This window comes from Stenella coeruleoalba, assembly GCF_951394435.1.
Source record: "Stenella coeruleoalba genome assembly, contig: scaffold_104, whole genome shotgun sequence".
Taxonomy (NCBI): Eukaryota; Metazoa; Chordata; class Mammalia; order Artiodactyla; family Delphinidae; genus Stenella; species Stenella coeruleoalba.
Window position 1 is genome coordinate 1,015,067 of NW_027646183.1, and position 15,902 is coordinate 1,030,968.

The following is a 15,902-nucleotide window of genomic DNA, read 5'->3' on the forward strand; positions in this document are numbered from 1 at the left end:
TAACCAAAGGCACAGAAAGGTGCCCCAGAAGAAGAATAGGGCCTGAAGGAATCCTGTGGTTATGAGGCAAGATCACAAAAATAAGAGCTGAAAAATGGAGCTAAGGGCCACTGCAAGTCAAAAACCTGCAGAGTTATAAAGGCCAACTATTTTCAAAAAATATATTGAGGTAAGGCTATGAAGTGGCAATGAAATGAAGGCAGAATTGCAGAAAAACCAATTTCAGGAGGTAGACTGGAAATGCACTGAAAACATATGAAGAAAGTCAGAACCTCGACAATGATGCACTTGGCCAAAAAGGGCGTATGCGTTTTTCCCTGAATATATTCAGGGAAAAACGCATACGCCCTTTTTGGCCAACCAAGCAAGCTTGCAAAGGAAATCTGCACTACAATGAAGTCTCACTTCCCCCCGGTCAAAAGGGCCATCTGAAAAAAGTGTAAAATCCAGAAAGGCAGGACAGGCCATGGAGAACTGGGAGCCTTGTTATGCTGATGGGCGGGATGTAAATTGCCAACAGACACTCGGGAGAAGTGTATGGTGTTTCCTGAAACATCTAAAAAACAAAGCAACAGAGCCTAGGGCACTTCCACTTATGGTCCTATAGCTTAGGGAAATTAAAATCAAAAAGACACAGCCACCCCAAAGTTTGGGACGGCTCTGTTTACACGAACCTCGTTTACGGTACAAGTTCAATATCGCAGAAAGCGAAAAATGGATAAAGAATTTGTGGTACTTACGTACAATGCAATATCACTCAGCAATGAAATCTATGTCATCAGGCCCGAAGCAGCATAATGAGTGGATTCAGGTATGATGATTCTAACTGAAATAAGTCACAGAGAAAAAGAAACATCATAAGATATCACTAATACACGGAATGTAAACTTGGCTACACAGGAACTGGATTACAAAAGAGAACAGGGTTTCAAATTTAGAAAACGAACTTATGATTGCTTAAGGGGAAAGGTGAGTTGGGGTGCTGCATAAAACCAGAGATTGAAACGAGCACAGATAAAGTTCCTTAAGCCAAATATGTAATAGACAAGAGCTACTCCTTGCTACACGAAATGGACTCAACACCCCATATTAAACGCCTAAGAATGTACCTGACTAGTAAGTATCTTAAAACCTATGGATTGCTATGTCTCTGAAAGAGAATCAACCGTGTGTACAGGGGCATAAACGCAGCAATGATAGGATTGGAGAGCTTCGGTGAGCAAATGAAGACCCTTTGAAGTCATATTGCATGGTACCCATTCCACGGGTCTCAACTCTCCAGGTTTAAGGGATTCTTCCTTCAGCTAAAACATGCATGTGGAACCCAGAATATGATCCACCCTAAACCTTCCCCGAAGCCTTACCCTCACCCGTTCCCTAGTCCTAACCCGTACGCTAACACTAACCCATGCCCTCACATGTACGCTCACCCTAAACCGTTTTCGTAACCGCACCTGGACCCTAAACCGTACTCAAACCCTAACCCTAACCCTCGCCCGAACCCTAACCCTAACACTTCCCCGGAGCCTTCCCCTCACCCGTCACCTAATCCTAACGCGTACGCGAACACTAAACCGTGCCCTCACACGTACGCTCCCCCTAAACCGTTGCCGTACCCTCATCTGGACCCTAAACCGTCCCCGTCCCCTACCCCTAACCCTAGACCGAACCCTAACCCTAACACTTCCCCGAAGCCTTCCCCTCACACGTCCCCTAATCCTAACCCTTACGCTAACACTAACCCGTGCCCTCACACGCACGCTCCCCCTAAACCATTGTCGTACCCTCACCTGGACCCTAAACCGTCCCCGTCCCCTAACCCTAACCCTAGCCCAAACCCTAACCGTAACACTTCCCAGAAGCCTGACCCTCACCCGTTCCCTAATCCTAACCCGTACACTAACACTAACATGTGCCCTCACACGTATGCTCCCCCTAAACCGTTGTCGTACCCTCATCTGGACCCTAAACCGTACCCTTCCCTTAAGACTAATTATAGCCCGATCCCTAACCCTAACCCTTCCCCGAAGCCTTACCCTCACCCGTCCCCTAATCCTAACCCGCATGGTAACACTAACCCATGCCCTCACACGTACGCTCCCCCTAACCCGTCGTCGTACCCTCACCTGGACCCTAAACCGTCCCCGTCCCCTAACCCTAACCCTAGCCCGAACCCTAACCCTAACCCTTCCCCTAATCCTCACCCTCACCCGTCCCCTAATCCTAAGCCGTACGCTAACACTAACCCGTGCTCTCACACGTACGCTCCCCCTAAACCGTTGTCGTACCCTCAACTGGACGCTAAACCGTCCCCTTCCCCTAACCCTAACCCTAGCCCGAACACTAACCCTAAGACTTCCCCGAAGCCTACCCCTCATCCGTCCCCTAATCCTAACCCGTACGCTCACACTAACCCGTGCCCTCACACATACGCTCCCCCTAAACCGTTGTCATACCCTCACTTGGACCCTAAATCGTCCCCATCCCCAAACCCTAACCCTAGCCGGAACCCTAACCCTAACCCTTCCCCGAAGCCTGACCCTCACCCGTCCCCTAATCCTAAGCCGTACGCTAACACTAACCCGCGCCCTCACACGCACGCTCCCCCTAAAACGTTGCCGTACCCTCACCTGGACCCTAAACCGTCCCCGTCCCCTAACCCTAACCCTAGCCCGAACCCTAACCCTAACCCTTCCCCGAAGCCTGACCCTCACCTGTCCCCTAATCCTAAGCCGTACGCTAACACTAACGCACGCCCTCACACGCACGCTCCCCCTAAAGCGTTGCCGTACCCTCACCTGGCCCCTAAACCGTCCCCGTCCCCTAACCCTAACCCTAGCCCGAACCCTAACCCTAACCCTTCCCCGAAGCCTGACCCTCACCCGTCCACTAATCCTAAGCCGTACGCTAACACTAACGTGCGCCGTCACACGCACGCTCCCCCTAAAGCGTTGCCATACCCTCACCTGGACCCTAAACCGTCCCCGTCTGCTAACCCTAACCCTAGCCTGAACCCTAACCCTAAACCTTCCCCGAAGCCTGACCCTCACCCGTCCCCTAATCCTAAGCCGTACGCTAACACTAACCCGCACCCTCACACGCACGCTCCCCCTAAAGCGTTGCCGTACCCTCACCTGGACCCGAAACCGTCCCCGTCCCCTAACCCTAACCCTAGCCCGAACCCTAACCCTAACCCTTCCCCGAAGCCTGACCCTCACCCGTCCCCTAATCCTAAGCCGTACGCTAACACTAACCCGCGCCCTCACACGCACGCTCCCCCTAAAGCGTTGCCGTACCCTCACCTGGACCCTAAACCGTCCCCGTCCCCTAACCCTAACCCTAGCCCGAACCCTAACCCTAACCATTCCCCGAAGCCTGACCCTCACCCGTCCCCTAATCCTAAGCCGTACGCTAACACTAACGCGCGCCCTCACACGAACGCTCCCCCTAAAGCGTTGCCGTACCCTCACCTGGACCCGAAACCGTCCCCGTCCCCTAACCCTAACCCTAGCCCGAACCCTAACCCTAACCCTTCCCCGAAGCCTGACCCTCACCCGTCCCGTAATCCTAAGCCGTACGCTAACACTAACGCGCGCCCTCACATGCACGCTCCCCCTAAAGCGTGGCCGTACCCTCACCTGGACCCTAAACCGTCCCCGTCCGCTAACCCTAACCCTAGCCCGAACCCTAACCCTAACCCTTCCCCGAAGCCTGACCCTCACCCGTCCCCTAATCCTAAGCCGTACGCTAACACTAACCCGCGCCCTCACACGCACGCTCCCCCTAAAGCGTTGCCGTACCCTCACCTGGACCCTAAACAGTCCCCGTCCCCTAACCCTAACCCTAGCCCGAACCCTAACCCTAACCCCTCCCCGAAGCCTGACCCTCACCCGTCCCCTAATCCTAAGCCGTACGCTAACACTAACCCGCGCCCTCACACGCACGCTCCCCCTAAAACGTTGCCGTACCCTCACCTGGACCCTAAACCGTCCCCGTCCCCTAACCCTAACCCTAGCCCGAACCCTAACCCTAACCCTTCCCCGAAGCCTGACCCTCACCTGTCCCCTAATCCTAAGCCGTACGCTAACACTAACGCACGCCCTCACACGCACGCTCCCCCTAAAGCGTTGCCGTACCCTCACCTGGCCCCTAAACCGTCCCCGTCCCCTAACCCTAACCCTAGCCCGAACCCTAACCCTAACCCTTCCCCGAAGCCTGACCCTCACCCGTCCACTAATCCTAAGCCGTACGCTAACACTAACGTGCGCCGTCACACGCACGCTCCCCCTAAAGCGTTGCCATACCCTCACCTGGACCCTAAACCGTCCCCGTCTGCTAACCCTAACCCTAGCCTGAACCCTAACCCTAAACCTTCCCCGAAGCCTGACCCTCACCCGTCCCCTAATCCTAAGCCGTACGCTAACACTAACCCGCACCCTCACACGCACGCTCCCCCTAAAGCGTTGCCGTACCCTCACCTGGACCCTAAACCGTCCCCGTCCCCTAACCCTAACCCTAGCCCGAACCCTAACCCTAACCCTTCCCCGAAGCCTGACCCTCACCCGTCCCCTAATCCTAACCCGGACGCTAACACTAACCCGCGCCCTCACATGCACGCTCCCCCTAAAGCGTTGCCGTACCCTCACCTGGACCCGAAACCGTCCCCGTCCCCTAACCCTAACCCTAGCCCGAACCCTAACCCTAACACTTCCCCGAAGCCTGACCCTCACCCGTCCCCTAATCCTAAGCCGTACGCTAACACTAACCCGCGCCCTCACACGCACGCTCCCCCTAAAGCGTTGCCGTACCCTCACCTGGACCCTAAACCGTCCCCGTCCCCTAACCCTAACCGTAGCCCGAACCCTAACCCTAACCCTTCCCCGAAGCCTGACCCTCACCCGTCCCCTAATCCTAAGCCGTACGCTAACACTAACGCGCGCCCTCACACGCACGCTCCCCCTAAAGCGTTGCCGTACCCTCACCTGGACCCTAAACCGTCCCCGTCCCCTAACGCTAACCCTAGCCCGAACCCTAACCCTAACCCTTCCCCGAAGCCTGACCCTCACCCGTCCCCTAATCCTAACCCGGACACTAACACTAACCCGCGCCCTCACACGCACGCTCCCCCTAAAGCGTTGCCGTACCCTCACCTGGACCCTAAACCGTCCCCGTCCCCTAACCCTAACCCTAGCCCGAACCCTAACCCTAACCCTTCCCCGAAGCCTGACCCTCACCCGTCCCCTAATCTTAACCCGTACGCTAACACTAACCCGCGCCCTCACACGCACGTTCCCCCTAAAGCGTTGCCGTACCCTCACCTGGACCCTAAACCGTCCCCGTCCCCTAACCCTAACCCTAGCCCGAACCCTAACCCTAACCCTTCCCCGAAGCCTGACCCTCACCCGTCCCCTAATCTTAACCCGTACGCTAACACTAACCCGCGCCCTCACACGCACGCTCCCCCTAAAGCGTTGCCGTACCCTCACCTGGACCCTAAACCGTCCCCGTCCCCTAACCCTAAACCTAGCCCGAACCCTAACCCTAACCCTTCCCCGAAGCCTGACCCTCACCCGTCCCCTAATCCTAACCCGTACGCTAACACTAACCCGCGCCCTCACACGCACGCTCCCCCTAAAGCGTTGCCGTACCCTCACCTGGACCCTAAACCGTCCCCGTCCCCTAACCCTAACCCTAGCCCGAACCCTAACCCTAACCCTTCCCCGAAGCCTGACCCTCACCCGTCCCCTAATCCTAACCCGTACGCTAACACTAACCCGCGCCCTCACACGCACGCTCCCCCTAAAGCGTTGCCGTACCCTCACCTGGACCCTAAACCGTCCCCGTCCCCTAACCCTAACCCTAGCCTGAACCCTAACCCTAACCCTTCCCCGAAGCCTGACCCTCACCCGTCCCCTAATCCTAACCCGTACGCTAACACTAACCCGCGCCCTCACACGCACGCTCCCCCTAAAGCGTTGCCGTACCCTCACCTGGACCCGAAACCGTCCCCGTCCCCTAACCCTAACCCTAGCCCGAACCCTAACCCTAACCCTTCCCCGAAGCCTGACCCTCACCCGTCCCCTAATCCTAACACGAACGCTAACACTAACCCGCGCGCTCACACGCACGCTCCCCCTAAAGCGTTGCCGTACCCTCACCTGGACCCCAAACCGTCCCCATCCCCTAACCCTAACCCTAGCCCGAACCCTAACCCTAACCCTTCCCCGAAGCCTGACCCTCACCCGTCCCCTAATCCTAACCCGGACGCTAACACTAACCCGCGCCCTCACACGCACGCTCCCCCTAAAGCGTTGCCGTACCCTCACCTGGACCCTAAACCGTCCCCGTCCCCTAACCCTAACCCTAGCCCGAACCCTAACCCTAACCCTTCCCCGAAGCCTGACCCTCACCCGTCCCCTAATCCTAAGCCGTACGCTAACACTAACGCGCGCCCTCACACGCACGCTCCCCCTAAAGCGTTGCCGTACCCTCACCTGGACCCGAAACCGTCCCCGTCCCCTAACCCAGACCCTAGCCCGAACCGTAACCCTAACCCTTCCCCGAAGCCTGACCCTCAACCGTCCCCTAATCCTAACCCGTACGCTAACACTAACCCGCGCCCTCACACGCACGCTCCCCCTAAAGCGTTGCCGTACCCTCACCTGGACCCGAAACCGTCCCCGTCCCCTAACCCTAACCCTAGCCCGAACCCTAACCCTAACCCTTCCCCGAAGCCTGACCCTCACCCGTCCCCTAATCCTAAGCCGTACGCTAACACTAACCCGCGCCCTCACACGCACGCTCCCCCTAAAGCGTTGCCGTACCCTCACCTGGAGCCTAAACCGTCCCCGTCCCCTAACCCTAACCCTAGCCCGAACCCTAACCCTAACCATTCCCCGCAGCCTGACCCTCACCCGTCCCCTAATCCTAAGCCGTACGCTAACACTAACGCGCGCCCTCACACGAACGCTCCCCCTAAAGTGTTGCCGTACCCTCACCTGGACCCGAAACCGTCCCCGTCCCCTAACCCTAACCCTAGCCCGAACCCTAACCCTAACCCTTCCCCGAAGCCTGACCCTCACCCGTCCCGTAATCCTAAGCCGTACGCTAACACTAACGCGCGCCCTCACATGCACGCTCCCCCTAAAGCGTGGCCGTACCCTCACCTGGACCCTAAACCGTCCCCGTCCCCTAACCCTAACCCTAGCCCGAACCCTAACCCTAACCCTTCCCCGAAGCCTGACCCTCACCCGTCCCCTAATCCTAAGCCGTAAGCTAACACTAACCCGCGCCCTCACACGCACGCTCCCCCTAAAGCGTTGCCGTACCCTCACCTGGACCCTAAACAGTCCCCGTCCCCTAACCCTAACCCTAGCCCGAACCCTAACCCTAACCCTTCCCCGAAGCCTGACCCTCACCCGTCCCCTAATCCTAAGCCGTACGCTAACACTAACCCGCGCCCTCACACGCACGCTCCCCCTAAAACGTTGCCGTACCCTCACCTGGACCCTAAACCGTCCCCGTCCCCTAACCCTAACCCTAGCCCGAACCCTAACCCTAACCCTTCCCCGAAGCCTGACCCTCACCCGTCCCCTAATCCTAAGCTGTACGCTAACACTAATGCACGCCCTCACACGCACGCTCCCCCTAAAGCGTTGCCGTACCCTCACCTGGCCCCTAAACCGTCCCCGTCCCCTAACCCTAACCCTAGCCCGAACCCTAACCCTAACCCTTCCCCGAAGCCTGACCCTCACCCGTCCACTAATCCTAAGCCGTACGCTGACACTAACGCGCGCCCTCACACGCACGCTCCCCCTAAAGCGTTGCCGTACCCTCACCTGGACCCTAAACCGTCCCCGTCTGCTAACCCTAACCCTAGCCTGAACCCTAACCCTAAACCTTCCCCGAAGCCTGACCCTCACCCGTCCCCTAATCCTAAGCCGTACGCTAACACTAACCCGCACCCTCACACGCACGCTCCCCCTAAAGCGTTGCCGTACCCTCACCTGGACCCTAAACCGTCCCCGTCCCCTAACCCTAACCCTAGCCCGAACCCTAACCCTAACCCTTCCCCGAAGCCTGACCCTCACCCGTCCCCTAATCCTAACCCGTACGCTAACACTAACCCGCGCCCTCACACGCACGCTCCCCCTAAAGCGTTGCCGTACCCTCACCTGGACCCGAAACCGTCCCCGTCCCCTAACCCTAACCCTAGCCCGAACCCTAACCCTAACACTTCCCCGAAGCCTGACCCTCACCCGTCCCCTAATCCTAAGCCGTACGCTAACACTAACCCGCGCCCTCACACGCACGCTCCCCCTAAAGCGTTGCCGTACCCTCACCTGGACCCTAAACCGTCCCCGTCCCCTAACCCTAACCGTAGCCCGAACCCTAACCCTAACCCTTCCCCGAAGCCTGACCCTCACCCGTCCCCTAATCCTAAGCCGTACGCTAACACTAACGCGCGCCCTCACACGCACGCTCCCCCTAAAGCGTTGCCGTACCCTCACCTGGACCCTAAACCGTCCCCGTCCCCTAACCCTAACCCTAGCCCGAACCCTAACCCTAACCCTTCCCCGAAGCCTGACCCTCACCCGTCCCCTAATCCTAACCCGGACACTAACACTAACCCGCGCCCTCACACGCACGCTCCCCCTAAAGCGTTGCCGTACCCTCACCTGGACCCTAAACCGTCCCCGTCCCCTAACGCTAACCCTAGCCCGAACCCTAACCCTAACCCTTCCCCGAAGCCTGACCCTCACCCGTCCCCTAATCTTAACCCGTACGCTAACACTAACCCGCGCCCTCACACGCACGTTCCCCCTAAAGCGTTGCCGTACCCTCACCTGGACCCTAAACCGTCCCCGTCCCCTAACCCTAACCCTAGCCCGAACCCTAACCCTAAACCTTCCCCGAAGCCTGACCCTCACCCGTCCCCTAATCTTAACCCGTACGCTAACACTAACCCGCGCCCTCACACGCACGCTCCCCCTAAAGCGTTGCCGTACCCTCACCTGGACCCTAAACCGTCCCCGTCCCCTAAACCTAACCCTAGCCCGAACCCTAACCCTAACCCTTCCCCGAAGCCTGACCCTCACCCGTCCCCTAATCCTAACCCGTACGCTAACACTAACCCGCGCCCTCACACGCACGCTCCCCCTAAAGCGTTGCCGTACCCTCACCTGGACCCTAAACCGTCCCCGTCCCCTAACCCTAACCCTAGCCCGAACCCTAACCCTAACCCTTCCCCGAAGCCTGACCCTCACCCGTCCCCTAATCCTAACCCGTACGCTAACACTAACCCGCGCCCTCACACGCACGCTCCCCCTAAAGCGTTGCCGTACCTTCACCTGGACCCTAAACCGTCCCCGTCCCCTAACCCTAACCGTAGCCCGAACCCTAACCCTAACCCTTCCCCGAAGCCTGACCCTCACCCGTCCCCTAATCCTAACCCGTACGCTAACACTAACCCGCGCCCTCACACGCACGCTCCCCCTAAAGCGTTGCCATACCCTCACCTGGACCCGAAACCGTCCCCGTCCCCTAACCCTAACCCTAGCCGGAACCCTAACCCTAACCCTTCCCCGAAGCCTGACCCTCACCCGTCCCCTAATCCTAACACGAACGCTAACACTAACCCGCGCGCTCACACGCACGCTCCCCCTAAAGCGTTGCGGTACCCTCACCTGGACCCCAAACCGTCCCCGTCCCCTAACCCTAACCCTAGCCCGAACCCTAACCCTAACCCTTCCCCGAAGCCTGACCCTCACCCGTCCCCTAATCCTAACCCGGACGCTAACACTAACCCGCGCCCTCACACGCACGCTCCCCCTAAAGCGTTGCCGTACCCTCACCTGGACCCTAAACCGTCCCCGTCCCCTAACCCTAAACCTAGCCCGAACCCTAACCCTAACCCTTCCCCGAAGCCTGACCCTCACCCGTCCCCTAATCCTAAGCCGTACGCTAACACTAACGCGCGCCCTCACACGCACGCTCCCCCTAAAGCGTTGCCGTACCCTCACCTGGACCCTAAACCGTCCCCGTCCCATAACCCTAACCCTAGCCCGAACCCTAACCCTAACCCTTCCCCGAAGCCTGACCCTCACCCGTCCCCTAATCCTAACCCGTACGCTAACACTAACCCGCGCCCTCACACGCACGCTCCCCCTAAAGCGTTGCCGTACCCTCACCTGGACCCTAAACCGTCCCCGTCCCCTAACCCTAACCCTAGCCCGAACCCTAACCCTAACCCTTCCCCGAAGCCTGACCCTCACCCGTCCCCTAATCCTAACCCGGACGCTAACACTAACCCGCGCCCTCACACGCACGCTCCCCCTAAAGCGTTGCCGTACCCTCACCTGGACCCTAAACCGTCCCCGTCCGTAACCCTAACCCTAGCCCGAACCCTAACCCTAACCCTTCCCCGAAGCCTGACCCTCACCCGTCCCCTAATCTTAACCCGTACGCTAACACTAACCCGCGCCCTCACACGCACGCTCCCCCTAAAGCGTTGCCGTAACCTCACCTGGACCCTAAACCGTCCCCATCCCCTAACCCTAAACCTAGCCCGAACCCTAACCCTAACCCTTCCCCGAAGCCTGACCCTCACCCGTCCCCTAATCCTAACCCGTATGCTAACACTAACCCGCACCCTCACACGCACGCTCCCCCTAAAGCGTTGCTGTACCCTCACCTGGACCCTAAACCGTCCCCGTCCCCTAACCCTAACCCTAGACCGAACCCTAACCCTAACCCTTCCCCGAAGCCTGACCCTCACCCGTCCCCTAATCCTAACCCGTACGCTAACACTAACCCTCGTCCTCACACGCACGCTCCCCCTAAAGCGTTGCCGTACCCTCACCTGGACCCTAAACCGTCCCCGTCCCCTAACCCTAACCCTAGCCCGAACCCTAACCCTAACCCTTCCCCGAAGCCTGACCCTCACCCGTCCCCTAATCCTAACCCGTACGCTAACACTAACCCGCGCCCTCACACGCACGCTCCCCCTAAAGCGTTGCCGTACCCTCACCTGGACCCGAAACCGTCCCCGTCCCCTAACCCTAACCCTAGCCCGAACCCTAACCCTAACCCTTCCCCGAAGCCTGACCCTCACCCGTCCCCTAATCCTAACCCGTATGCTAACACTACCCCGCGCCCTCACACGCACGCTCCCCCTAAAGCGTTGCCGTACCCTCACCTGGACCCTAAACCGTCCCCGTCCCCTAACCCTAACCCTAGACCGAACCCTAACCCTAACCCTTCCCCGAAGCCTGACCCTCACCCGTTCCCTAATCCTAAGTCATACGCTAACACTAACCCACGCCCTCACACGCACGCTCCCCCTAAAGCGTTGCCGTACCCTCACCTGGACCCTAAACCGTCCCCGTCCCCTAACCCTAACCCTAGCCCGAACCCTAACCCTAACCCTTCCCCGAAGCCTGACCCTCACCCGTCCCCTAATCCTAACCCGTACGCTAACACTACCCCGCGTCCTCACACGCACGCTCCCCCTAAAGCGTTGCCGTACCCTCACCTGGACCCTAAACCGTCCCCGTCCCCTAACCCTAACCCTAGCCCGAACCCTAACCCTAACCCTTCCCCGAAGCCTGACCCTCACCCGTCCCCTAATCCTAACCCGTACGCTAACACTAACCCGCGCCCTCACACGCACGCTCCCCCTAAAGCGTTGCCATACCCTCACCTGGACCCGAAACCGTGCCCGTCCCCTAACCCTAACCCTAGCCCGAACCCTAACCGTAACACTTCCCCGAAGCCTGACCCTCACCCGTCCCCTAATCCTAAGCCGTACGCTAACACTAACCCGCGCCCTCACACGCACGCTCCCCCTAAAACGTTGCCGTACCCTCACCTGGACCCTAAACCGTCCCCGTCCCCTAACCCTAACCCTAGCCCGAACCCTAACCCTAACCCTTCCCCGAAGCCTGACCCTCACCCGTCCCCTAATCCTAAGCCGTACGCTAACACTAACCCGCGCCCTCACACGCACGCTCCCCCTAAAGCGTTGCCGTACCCTCACCTGGACCCTAAACCGTCCCCGTCCCCTAACCCTAACCCTAGCCCGAACCCTAACCCTAACCCTTCCCCGAAGCCTGACCCTCACCCGTCCCCTAATCCTAACCCGGACGCTAACACTAACCCGCGCCCTCACACGCACGCTCCCCCTAAAGCGTTGCCGTACCCTCACCTGGACCCTAAACCGTCCCCGTCCCCTAACCCTAACCCTAGACCGAACCCTAACCCTAACCCTTCCCCGAAGCCTGACCCTCACCCGTCCCCTAATCCTAAGCCGTACGCTAACACTAACCCGCGCCCTCACACGCACGCTCCCCCTAAAGCGTTGCCGTACCCTCACCTGGACCCTAAACCGTCCCCGTCCCCTAACCCTAACCCTAGCCCGAACCCTAACCCTAACCCTTCCCCGAAGCCTGACCCTCACCCGTCCCCTAATCCTAACCCGTACGCTAACACTAACCCGCTCCCTCACACGCACGCTCCCCCTAAAGCGTTGCCGTACCCTCACCTGGACCCGAAACCGTCCCTGTCCCCTAACCCTAACCCTAGCCCGAACCCTAACCCTAACCTTTCCCCGAAGCCTGACCCTCACCCGTCCCCTAATCCTAACCCGTACGCTAACACTAACGCGCGCCCTCACACGCACGCTCCCCCTAAAGCGTTGCCGTACCCTCACCTGGACCCTAAACCGTCCCCGTCCCCTAACCCTAACCCTAGCCCGAACCATAACCCTAACCCTTCCCCGAAGCCTGACCCTCACCCGTCCCCTAATCCTAACCCGTACGCTAACACTAACGCGCGCCCTCACACGCACGCTCCCCCTAAAGCGTTGCCGTACCCTCACCTGGACCCTAAACCCTCCCCGTCCGCAAACCCTAACCCTAGCCCGAACCCTAACCCTAACCCTTCCCCGAAGCCTGAGCCTCACCCGTCCCCTAATCCTAACCCGTACGCTAACACTAACCCGCGCCCTCACACGCACGCTCCCCCTAAAGCGTTGCCGTACCCTCATCTGGACCCTAAACCGTCCCCGTCCCCTAACCCTAACCCTAGCCCGAACCCTAACCCTAACCCTTCCCCGAAGCCTGACCCTCACCCGTCCCCTAATCCTAACCCGTACGCTAACACTAACCCGCGCCCTCACACGCACGCTCCCCCTAAAGCGTTGCCGTACCCTCACCTGGACCCTAAACCGTCCCCGTCCCCTAACCCTAACCCTAGCCCGAACCCTAACCCTAACCCTTCCCCGAAGCCTGACCCTCACCCGTCCCCTAATCCTAAGCCGTACGCTAACACTAACCCGCGCCCTCACACGCACGCTCCCCCTAAAGCGTTGCCGTACCCTCACCTGGACCCTAAACCGTCCCCGTCCCCTAACCCTAACCCTAGCCCGAACCCTAATCCTAACCCTTCCCCGAAGCCTAACCCTCACCCGTCCCCTAATCCTAAGCCGTACACTAACACTCACGCGCGCCCTCACACACACGCTCCCCCTAAAGCGTTGCCGTACCCTCACCTGGACCCTAAACCGTCCCCGTCCCCTAACCCTAACCCTAGCCCGAACCCTAACCCTAACCCTTCCCCGAAGCCTGACCCTCACCCGTCCCCTAATCCTAAGCCGTACGCTAACACTAACCCGCGCCCTCACACGCACGCTCCCCCTAAAGCGTTGCCGTACCCTCACCTGGACCCTAAACCGTCCCCGTCCCCTAACCCTAACCCTAGCCCGAACCTTAACCCTAACCCTTCCCCGAAGGCTGACCCGCACCCGTCCCCTAATTCTAACCCGTACGCTAACACTAACCCGCGCCCTCACACGCACGCTCCCCCTAAAGTGTTGCCGTACCCTCACCTGGACCCTAAACCGTCCCCGTCCCCTAACCCTAACCCTAGCCCGAACCCTAACCCTAACCCTTTCCCGAAGCCTGACCCTCACCCGTCCCCTAATCCTAAGGCGTACGCTAACAATAACGCGCGCCCTCACACGCACGCTCCCCCTAAAGCGTTGCCGTACCCTCACCTGGACCCGAAACCGTCCCCGTCCCCTAACCCTAACCCTAGCCCGAACCCTAATCCTAACCCTTCCCCGAAGCCTAACCCTCACCCGTCCCCTAATCCTAAGCCGTACACTAACACTAACGCGCGCCCTCACACGCACGCTCCCCCTAAAGCGTTGCCGTACCCTCACCTGGACCCGAAACCGTCCCCGTCCCCTAACCCTAACCCTAGCCCGAACCCTAACCCTAACCCTTCCCCGAAGCCTGACCCTCACCCGTCCCCTAATCCTAAGCCGTACGCTAACACTAACCCGCGCCCTCACACGCACGCTCCCCCTAAGGCGTTGCCGTACCCTCACCTGGACCCTAAACCGTCCCCGTCCCCTAACCCTAACCCTAGCCCGAACCCTAACCCTAACCATTCCCCGAAGCCTGACCCTCACCCGTCCCCTAATCCTAACCCGTATGCTAACACTAACAAGCGACCTCACACGCACGCTCCCCCTAAAGCGTTGCTGTACCCTCACCTGGACCCTAAACCGTCCCCGTCTCCTAACCCTAACCCTAGCCCGAACCCTAACCCTAACCCCTCCCCGAAGCCTGACACTCACCCGTCCCCTAATCCTAACCCGTACGCTAACACTAACCCGCGCCCTCAGACGCACGCTCCCCCTAAAGCGTTGCCGTACCCTCACCTGGACGCTAAACCATCCCCGTCCCCTAACCCTAACCCTAGCCCGAACCCTAACCCTAACCCTTCCCCGAAGCCTGAGCCTCAGCCGTCCCCTAATCCTAAACCGTACGCTAACACTAACCCACGCCCTCACACGCACGCTCCCCCTAAAGCGTTGCCGTACCCTCATCTGGACCCTAAACCGTCCCCGTCCCCTAACCCTAACCCTAGCCCGAACCCTAACCCTAACCCTTCCCCGAAGCCTGACCCTCACCCGTCCCCTAATCCTAACCCGTACGCTAACACTAAACCGCGCCCTCACACGCACGCTCCCCCTAAAACGTTGCCGTACCCTCACCTGGACCCTAAACCGTCCCCGTCCCCTAACCCTAACCCTAGCGCGAACCCTAACCCTAACCCTTCCCCGAAGCCTGACCCTCACCCGTCCCCTAATCCTAACCCGTACGCTAACACTAACCCGCGCCCTCACACGCACGCTCCCCCTAAAGCGTTGCCGTACCCTCACCTGGACTCTAAACCGTCCCCGTCTCCTAACCCTAACCCTAGCCCGAACCCTAACCCTAACCCTTCTCCGAAGCCTGACCCTCACCCGTCCCCTAATCCTAACCCGTACGCTAACACTAACCCGCGCCCTCAGACGCACGCTCCCCCTAAAGCGTTGCCGTACCCTCACCTGGACCCTAAACCGTCCGCGTCCCCTAACCCTAAACCTACCCCGAACCCTAACCCTAACGCTTCCCCGAAGCCTGACCCTCACCCATCCCCTAATCCTAACCCGTACGCTAACACTAACCCGCGCCCTCACACACATGCTCCCCCTAAAGCGTTGCCGTACCCTCACCTGGACCCTAAACCGTCCCCGTCCCCTAACCCTAACCCTAGCCCGAACCCTAACCCTAACCCTTCCCCGAAGCCTGACCCTCACCCGTCCCCTAATCCTAACCCGTACGCTAACACTAACCCGCGCCCTCACACGCACGCTCCCCCTAAAGCGCTGCCGTACACTCACCTGGACCCTAAACCGTCCCCGTCCCCTAACCCTAACCCTAGCCCGAACCCTAACCCTAACCCTTCCCCGAAGCCTGACCCTCACCCGTCCCCTAATCCTAACCCGAACGCTAACACTAACGCGCGCCCTCACACGCACGCTCCCCCTAAAGCGTTGCCGTACCCTCACC

General features: G+C 59.3%; 1 long non-coding RNA gene across 1 annotated transcript in view; it reads right to left on the reverse strand.

The window, feature by feature from the left end:
* Positions 1–15,902, reverse strand: part of LOC307181275 — a 159,126-nt gene that overhangs the window by 9,474 nt on the left and 133,750 nt on the right. Inside the window, exon 3 of the long non-coding RNA XR_013826307.1 lies at positions 741–826. This is a non-coding gene — a long non-coding RNA (uncharacterized lncRNA). The remainder of the gene's footprint in view (positions 1–740; positions 827–15,902) is intronic.